The following is a 9,326-nucleotide window of genomic DNA, read 5'->3' as shown; positions in this document are numbered from 1 at the left end:
CTGATATTGCTTTTTCTTGCCGAGATTTTTTAACGCTCACTTTTGTCTGTAATTTTTGCCAGCTGCGTTTTCAAACAGGGAACATGTCTATATTGGAAAGAGGTCACTGGCTCTCTGTCTCATGGGGAAAACAGCAGTCTCTGACTGTGACCTGAAGTCTATTGCCGGTGGTAGAAATCATGCTCGCACGGATGCCAACAGTGGCTTCGGTCGAGTACGTGCTGCAGGCTTTTCCCTAGGCTGAGCTGAGCTGCCCACGGTGCCCGGGCTCCTCGCTGGGGTGCCAGGTCGGTGTCTGACTGTTGGAAACCTCATGGAGGCTTCCCTCCACCTTTCCTAAAGGTGACATAAACGAAGAGCAAGCCAAATCCAGCTTGGCCACAGCCATCTCCATAAAAGAGGAAAGACCTGAGTAGTGGGCTTGAGGTCTATTAACTCTAAGCTATTGACCCATTGCTCATCCACAGCTTCCCCTCAGTCTGCTGGTCAACATAGTGCACTCCACAAAACAGGTAACTAACATAGAAGGAAAATTCCTATTTTTCTTATCTCATGTGCCTGCTTTGCTTACTATCCCTGGCCAATTTGATGCTTAATGTGTTCCTAGTGCTCCAAGCTGTGTCTCGCTCAGGGACATGCTGAGAGCACCCCCACGGGTAAAGGAGGCTGCCCCAGCACTGGCAGCCGCAGGGATAGCTGGGCTCTGTGGAGTTTTTTAAGGATGACCATGCAAGTGAATAGACCATCAGTCTATAGGCCCATCAACCAGCGAGCGACTGTTTCCTGGGACTTCCCTGAAAGCGGGTTCTGCTGATGGCCAACTCTCCTTAAGAACAAAAATCCTGATAAATAAAGCAATGCAATTCCTTACTGATGTTAGCAGGTCGTATCCACTGCAGCTCTTAGCTGATGACTGGGACTGTCCCATGCGGGCTTTGGCAAAGGTTATGGTGGGCAGGCCACAGCACGGGGCTACAGGGGTAACAAACATAGAGGTTCAGGGATTAGAAGGAAGTGACGTGACAGGCTTGTTTTTCCAAGGTTGTTTCGGTGAAGATTAAGAGGTGGCCAGGTTAGTGTTTACACTGCCTTACAGCTGAAATAAAAATTACTTGGTGACCTACTGATACCAGAATCGGGGAAGTAACCACAAACGCGGAAGGACTGTAGGACAGTCAAGAGGTTGACAGTAGGGTAGCGTGTCTGCAGATGGACAACTGCGAGTGATCTCCGTGCGCTGGAGAGCTATGAAGAACTGGCAGATGGTAGGAGGCATTTTCCAGCACAGCCGCTTTGCTGGCCTAATCGCTCCTTTTGCAGTCTGTTGGGCTTCTGTTAGAGACTCTTTTGGACATAGGGCCTTGAAACAATAACGCTAACTTAGTACTAATAATAGTTGTGTTCTCAGTTGTGTGTCACTGCTTTGTCTGAGCTGCTAGAACGGGACATTTTACTGCCTGGCTCCTTCCCCTGGGCTTTACAACAGGTAGGTCTTCATGCTGTTCTGTTTTTCCTCGCTTCTGGTGCAATTTCCTTGTGTGCAATTTTCCTTGTGTGGGGAGGGCTCTGGCACCCATTCAGATGCATTATGTGTCTTCATCTTGTTTTTTAAGTAGGTGGTGCTACATAGTGTTGTTGGGTTGTGTTTGTTTTTTGTTTGTTTGTTTTTTCTACCGGTTTGATCCAAATTTTATCCTCGGTACAGTCTTTACAAGAGCTGCCTATCTTGTGTGCGTGTGTATGTATGTGCGGCTGCCTCTTGCCAAGCTCTTCAGGACTCTCCTTGAATTCAGTGAGATTATACATATTTTAAGGTAGAGATGTGCTTAAGTGCTTTGGGTGCTAGTGTCTTTTAGCTTTTCCTGTCAATCTATCTGACCCAGAAAATGTTTCTCCCTTTCCTGCAGAGAGAAAGAAGGGGAGGAAGAGTTTTCTTTTTTTTTTTTTTTTTGGTCTTGTTACGTTACATAACTCATTAAAACATAAATAGTTAAAAATCTAACCTTAAAAAATAAGAACATTGTAAAACCTGTAGCACCAAAGTGCTCCGAGCTGCCAGCTGTTATGAGTGCTGGGATTTGCTCAGGGGTTGTTCTTGCCCAATCTTAGAAAATGATAGCGAGCTGCTATTCAAGCGAGGGCACCTTGCGAGCCTTTGGAAAGGGCTGCGGGCCAGTGGTGAGCCCAAGAGCCCTCTTGCTCTGGCTGTCCTCCTCGTCCCTCCAGCACGGGTTCTCCTTGTACAGACGGAGCTATAAATTTCCATCGCAGTAGGAACAAGAGCTAGCAAAGACGTATGAAGGGAATTGAATGCAAGCATTAGTCACTCTTTATGTAAGAGCCGTGCCATGGAGGGGGGCTGGTAGTGGTGCCGTAAGGTCTCAGTGCGGCTCCTACCAGGTCCTGTAGCTGCTGCTGGGGCTGCTGGGACCCTGCTATGGTACCGGAGGGGTCTGGGGGAGGCCCAGCTCTCCAGAGAGAGAAAAGCAGAGTCAGCTTTGCCTGCAGCATTTCAGCACGGCAGCAGCTGCAATGGTCTCCAGGAAGCCCCCTGAGGCACCTGCCACGTCAGGCACGTGCCACAGTCCGAGGACCTTCTTGGAGAGCCATGGCAAGGAGGGCAGCCACCTTGCACTCAGCAGAGGCTTTCAGGACCATGGCAGGTAGCTCAAATGCAGCAATACTTGGGCAGCTGATGGTCCTCGGCACCTCACAGGGTGAGGCTTGACATGAACGAAATGGGCTGAGCATGAATTGGGAGGGGTGGGTCTATCCTGTTCACAGGTACACGCTCCATTTCCCATAGGACATTTTACAAATAAGCCAAGACAGTGGTTGCAGAGGCTCTTGATCAATGCATGCAAGCAGGTCCAGTGGTAGCCTTACACCACTGCCCGCACTGTGGCGGGGGCGGGGAAAGGGTGTTGGGAAGGGTGAGGGCTCCAGGAGATCTTCTGGCCAGATGAAAGCCCTCTAAGTCTTTGTAGGAGCACGTTCTGGCTTTGCTAGGCACAACAGTAGGAGCCCTGGGCTACGGGAAGGTTGGAGCTTCATTAAAATGTGTTTATTTGCAATATATTCCCAATAACAACTGTAACTCAGTGTCTGCCCCCTCTTTGCCGGAAGAACAACTGGGTTCTGGGAAAGATGGCTGCAGGCTTTGCTTCCTTCTGTGGTTCAATCGGTCAATAGTAATTTTATATTTGGATGCAAGAGAAAAGCCTTTATTTAAAAACTACCTTTTATCCGAAGAACTCCAAAAAAAACTTTTGGTGAGTTCATCCTGGTTTAGTTTTGTTTGTCTTGAACATCTCTCTGCTGAACTTATTTAATCAGCTGCATTACTTCACAGCATTATTTTGTCAGTATTCAGCATCAATCTATTCTATGCTGTTAATGCTTCCTCTCCCTTTCTCTTCCTTTAATCTGTCATGGATAATGCAATAATATGGTGGACTGTACAATTGTTAGCAGATTTTCCTATCACTTGCATCAAGAAGGTATCATAACAGGAAATTTTTTGCAAGTTCAAACTTCCAGGGTTATCTCAAAGAAGATAGTATGTTGCTACTCGGAGCCTTTGCTTATGTCTTGTATGGCCCATAATCGGGCAAACTCTCACTGAATCTAAACATAAAACTAGAAACAAGGGTTGCATGATTACTCAAGTGGGATTTGGAGGCTACATTTATGCCCATACCTGAGGACTTCGGAGGAGCGTTCCCTGGCTCAGGAAGTCAGTCCTCCATCCTCAGTTATTGGTTATAATTGGTTATACTGGTCAGAGCAGTCCTTGGTGCGCTTGGACCCGTTCCACACAGTGCTCCTGGTCGTGCCCCAGGCACGGCACAGACAACAGCACGGGTCAGACCTTCCCCTGGACAATTTGCACACAACCACTTCGCTTTGCAGGTTAAGAGAGTTTAATGTTATGCATACAGGCTGCTCTGTGCCAGCTGGCCTGCATCTGAAAGAAAAGTCCCAGGTGTATTTAATTTAATCATAGAGAAGTAGCCTGATTGAATAAACCGGCTGCTTCTACTGGAAACTGAGGATCCTTGCAAGATTTGGTCTTTTGGAGCCAATGAATCTTTGCCTCCAAGATTTCAGGATTTGTCCCAGAGTAAATTAGCTCGGGTAAGGCTAAAGGCAAAGCAAAAAAGGGTCCAGAAGGCCTCATACAAAACACGAGTTTTGTATGCTGAGTCACCAACATAGCCTCGTTATTGTCCTCTTTCTTTGGGTATTTCAGGGAGTTTGGCAAATACCATGGGAATAACGGAACTGTTTTGTCAACAGAAAATCCACAGATGGTGTCAGAGGAGCCACCCTGCTAACAGCTTTCTTGCTGCTGTGTTCTGCCTTGGGCAGAAACTGCTGAGCATTATATGCAGAGCTTAAACTTGATTACTTTACATAGTGCAACTCTAATCACTTCTGAGTGTTAATGTATGTGAATTAGGAGCATGATTAAAATTATTCTTGGGAGTGAAATGTGGTTTCTCTGATGAGGCATAAAATTAGTTGTCTCTCAGCAAATGCGTAACTGAATTGTTGCTTATAGGGGCTTCTTCCAGGATTGAGACCTTTGATGGATTGAGCCCAAGTTTATTTAAAAAGAAGAAAAAAACTATAGAAAATATCTGTGATATGTTCATGGCCACTGTGTGACACTCTGTTCGCTAACAATGATGTTGCTTGCTGCAAGGTAACTCCAAGTTACCCTAGGGTTTCTTCTCTGTTTTAAGAAACCAAAGTCAGTGTTTTTTTAGGTAACTGTTGCTTAACTTGTAATATAGGTGTGAAAGGGTTATACATGGGTGGCCCTTTCTGGGTAGGGAACAGCCCCCTGTGCTAAGGAAGGGCTGGTATTCATCCAGGGCTAAGGAAGGACTAGCATTCATCAGGTGCAAGCGGGTTGGAAACCGATTTGAACAATGAGCTGCTGTGAAGACAGTTCAAGAGAGTAGCGTGAAGCGGACAAACCTTGGGCACAAAAAACAGTGTCTGTATTAGTGTGCCTGCCTAAGCTTGAGGGAAATGCGAAGACAGAATATGAAAAAGTATTGTGCTCCCTCTGCCTCTGATTCTTATGCTTGTGCAAATAGATGAACTTTGTTTTGAGGGAACTGTACACTCTCACTGCATTTTCATTAAAAAAAAAATCTATAGGAAAGTGTCAAAGCTGGTAACATTATTAGAAAGGTGGCTGTAACATTTCATCCAAAATGACCTTTACATTAACTTTTACCAGGTAGGGCATGAACCACTGTAGTGAATCAAGAGCCAAATCACCAGATGCTTGTGCTGAGGCACCTGAATCCCTCCACGATTCATGTCTAATCCGATGTGTTTCTGTAGGAGTCCTAGTGGTTCATCTCAATGCAGGGCAGACGACTGGGAGAGTTAAGATGAATTGCTCTCTGGAAGTGTCACTCTGGTTCCTCTTGGACTGCAGAGCAATCTCAATGAGAGTCTTGCTCCTGTGAGCCTACATCTCACTGCGGTGTGACATGAAGCCACCTTGCGTAAGTCCTGGCACAAGTAGTGACGCACATGGTGAGAGCAATGTTTGAGGCAAAGTGCACTGAGGTCAACAGTCCCTCTATTAAACTAAGCAGTAAGAATGTGCTGTTAGAGGACTATCAGGTCCTAGAGACCTTCTCTTCCAAATACTGTGAGAACGGCACATTTTGTGGCCACGGTGCTCAGAGTCCCCAGTAGAATGCATTTATGCCCTACAACAGCTCCATTAATTCATGCTTTTGTAGTTATGCTGTGACTCAGCGGGGAATGATTAGGTGTAGGCTAGGACAAACGTGTGCTGGAAGCATTAGCGTGCGCCGCTCGGCTGCAGTAGAGAACAGGTAGTTTTCACAATGGGGTTTGCAATTTTATACTAAAATTTAATGTCTAGAAAATAAGTGGTTTTCGGTTTTAATCCAAGTACCTCTAAGCAGGTAAAAGTTTTTATTGTAAAAACTGGTAAGGCTGAGGCCCTGGATAGGTTAACACTTCAGGAACTACTGGAACACGTTCACAAGTTACTTGTCTCGGAGGCTGATTATAGCCGCTAAGTGGGAATTACTGCCTCGGCAGCTGAGGCACCGCAGCTTCCCCCATGCAGAGTTAGCTGGGTTAATCTGGCCTCCAGAGCAGAGAGGCAGCGTTGCTGGTGACCCTGAGGAGAGCTGTGAGTAGCCTCTGCTCAAAGTCTACGGGGAAGGTGTTTTCTTATGATTGCGAGAATTGTGGGTTGGAGCTGCCAGCCGTTATTCTTGTGTGTTGCCTGCTGCAATAGAGTGAAAAATCAGAGCCTGCTTGGAGAGTCTGCAAACCGACCAGAAGTCACAGGGCAGTCAGGAAGCCAAGAACTGAATGAGCAGCTCTCGGCATCCCTGCGCTCCTCCAAATGCGCAAAATAATGTACTCCTTTCTGCTCAGTTACAGATGTTTTGAGTTCAGGACCATACTCATGTGGTCATCAGTGCCTACAGGCTGCCATCTCTCCATGTGAGCCATCCACTTTGGAACTGGGATCAGTCTGCTGCTCAGGCTGAAATAAGCAGTAGATAGATTTGCCATAAAGAAGACAACAGTCAGTGCGAATCCAAGGCCGTAAGATAAATAGCAAAATGATCTAGTCTGCAGTCTTGCCATCTTTAAACCTCCATAGTAGCACCTGAACCTGCTCTGAAACCCCAATTCAATGTTTATTCAGATGAGTGAAGGGTGATAGCTGAGCTTATAGCTTTGTTTTATGGATGCTGCCTTGTCTTCCAGTTTTTCTGTTTTTAACTAAGAGGTTACTGGTTTATTCAAAGGCTGGAGGAAAGTTGCCAGACATAGTACTGTTAGTTTAATTTCCTCCTGTGTAATCACTTTTTTACTCATTTTTCATTTAAACTCTATTTCTATTTAATCTTTCTAAAAACAAATATATCTTTCTGAAGATAAGCCAAGACAATAAAAAGAACAATGTAAGGCCATGATGATGTCGCCTATGGACTTCATGGGCCATTTACAATAGAAATAACAGTGACAGTATTAAATTAGCCTTCCAGGGGTTAACCTGACCTTCCAGGGGCTGGCATACTTTCCAGTATGTCACCAACACAATCATCTTTTTATTGCGGTTCCGTGTCATACAAAGTTGGTCACAGCATTTAATAGCAAATAATGACCTTTAGCTCCTCTTTGGTAACTTTAGAAAAAGGTTCCTAGCTATTATATCTGGCAAAGGACCTTGAAATGTGACTCCGTACGGTGCCGTCTTCATCACAGGGAGCTCAACCAGCATTTCTGAGAGGGCAAGCTGCTCTGTTCATCTAGATAAGCAACTGTTACAAAGCTCAGGGAAAAGAATGAGGACATCCATATCCGCATTCAAATGTCATGGTCGATCGTGTTATATAAAGGCACCTACTTCTTACCTTTCTCTACCACAGTTCTGTGCAGTGGTAGCTCCTGGGAGGAGCCAAGACTTGCCAAGGGTTAGACAAAAAATGCTGAGACTTTCCCCGAAACACTATATCCCCCAAATAGGAATGAAGAAGTCTGGAAGCCTGAACTACCTCAGCTATTAAAATCTTAAAATCCCTCTTACGCAGTATGACATGTGGTCACCTCCACCTCCGCAGCCTCCTCACCCCTGTGCCTGGGCACTGGATGGAGCTGTTCCTGGGGTTCCTCGGCTCCCACGGGTCCTCGCGGTGTCGTGGCCAGGTGAATAACCCACCATGTAGGAAACCATGCTCCTGCAGCAGGTGAGCGAAGGGGAGAGCCTTAGGGCCCCACTCTCTCAAAAAACTGCCTTCCCCCTCCTCCCCCCCCATCAAAAAGCCTAGTGTTAACATTTTCTCGATGCGGTGAGCCTAATAGGAGAGCACTAGAGCATGAAATTGTACTGGTACTAGGAAACTGCAGAGAAATCCTATAAAATGCTAAATTGATCAGCTAATTTCCATCATCAGAACTGAATGAAATGCAAGAATGGGATAAGCAGCGTAAATAACAGGAAGTAAGTGTAGGGGAGGGATTTTCTGGAAGTGTTCAGTGTTGGCACTGATTGCTGTTTTCTGCTGTGTTTGATCTAATTGGAGTCAGAGCCAGCACTGAGCACTGGTGGAATCCACCTTTTCCTCTGAATATTCACTATATTAAAGTTGTGCATAACATTTTTACAATGTCTCTGTAAACTCAGTACGTCCTAACGACGCTCACCTTCTAGTGTGAATATCACAGTGTTGAGAGGCTAGCATGGCCTCACTCTGGCTAGCACTCTGGCCTCATGGCCACTTAAATCATGGAAATCAACATTAAATATGGAGCGTGAACATTTTGTAGTTAAATGGCCATCGTAATGTCCACACAGTGAAGTGGGGAGAAGGAATGGATGGTTTTGCAGGTTCTTTGGCTGCTCTCAAAGTTTACTTGGCTGCCTTGTGTGAGATAGCAATTGATAGGTGACCTCAGAAATCTTCCTTCTGGGCTAATAAATGCTTAGAGACCATAAGGAATAGATTTAACGTTTGGACTGAAGACTGAGTCTCTAGAGGAGAGCATTTGGAGTGACTAAGGTGGATGCACGGCTAGTCCCCAGGGTTATCTCACCCAAATAGGTTTCTCCTCTTAGAGTCGAACCTGTATCCTGCGTTTGACTTCCCCTGGGAAAGGCCGGCGATGTCCCTGGAATTGTGTGGGCAAAGTCGGGAGTCAACTCGGCAGCCTTCCTCCGTGAGCCAGAAGGCCTCGTGGGCTAATGCGAAATCCAGAATGCGAATCCTCTGGACAAGAAAGGAGAGGATTTGACATCCAGATGTGGATTTTTCAATTTTTCTAATAAGAACCAATGTTTGTGCATTTCCAGGAAATACGAGAAGGACTTTCCTGCAGCCTCCAGCAAGCTGGAGGTTTGCCACCCCGTGCGGGGGCCGTGGCAAATGTTTTGCATCCAGCTGAAGTCACCTGGGCCCTCAGTGAAGTCACCTGGGCCCTCAGTGACAGCACGCAGCTCTAGCCCTCAGAGCCACTCTGACCAGGGTGCCAGCTTAAAGATCTCCAACTCATCCAGTACATCACAGCTTTTCTTGAAAGCTGCCTCTCCAGGAGAAAAACCTGGCCGTTCCTGCGAACCTTCTGGCCCCGGCTCCGAATGCAAATTTCGGCTTCTGCAGCTCGCCCTGCTCGGCATCGCAGGCCCTGCACTGGGAGACTTTTTGTCTGCGACGCAGCTGACACGGATCCCTTTTGTCCTAGGCAAACACTGGCAGCTTTATTTCTTGTTTGTTCGGGTTCAGAGATCCTCGGCGTCCTGGCTTGAATCG

Source organism: Struthio camelus, chromosome 9 (assembly GCF_040807025.1).
Source record: "Struthio camelus isolate bStrCam1 chromosome 9, bStrCam1.hap1, whole genome shotgun sequence".
Taxonomy (NCBI): Eukaryota; Metazoa; Chordata; class Aves; order Struthioniformes; family Struthionidae; genus Struthio; species Struthio camelus.
The sequence above is the reverse complement of the archived record's forward strand: the minus strand, read 5'-3'. Positions refer to the sequence as shown.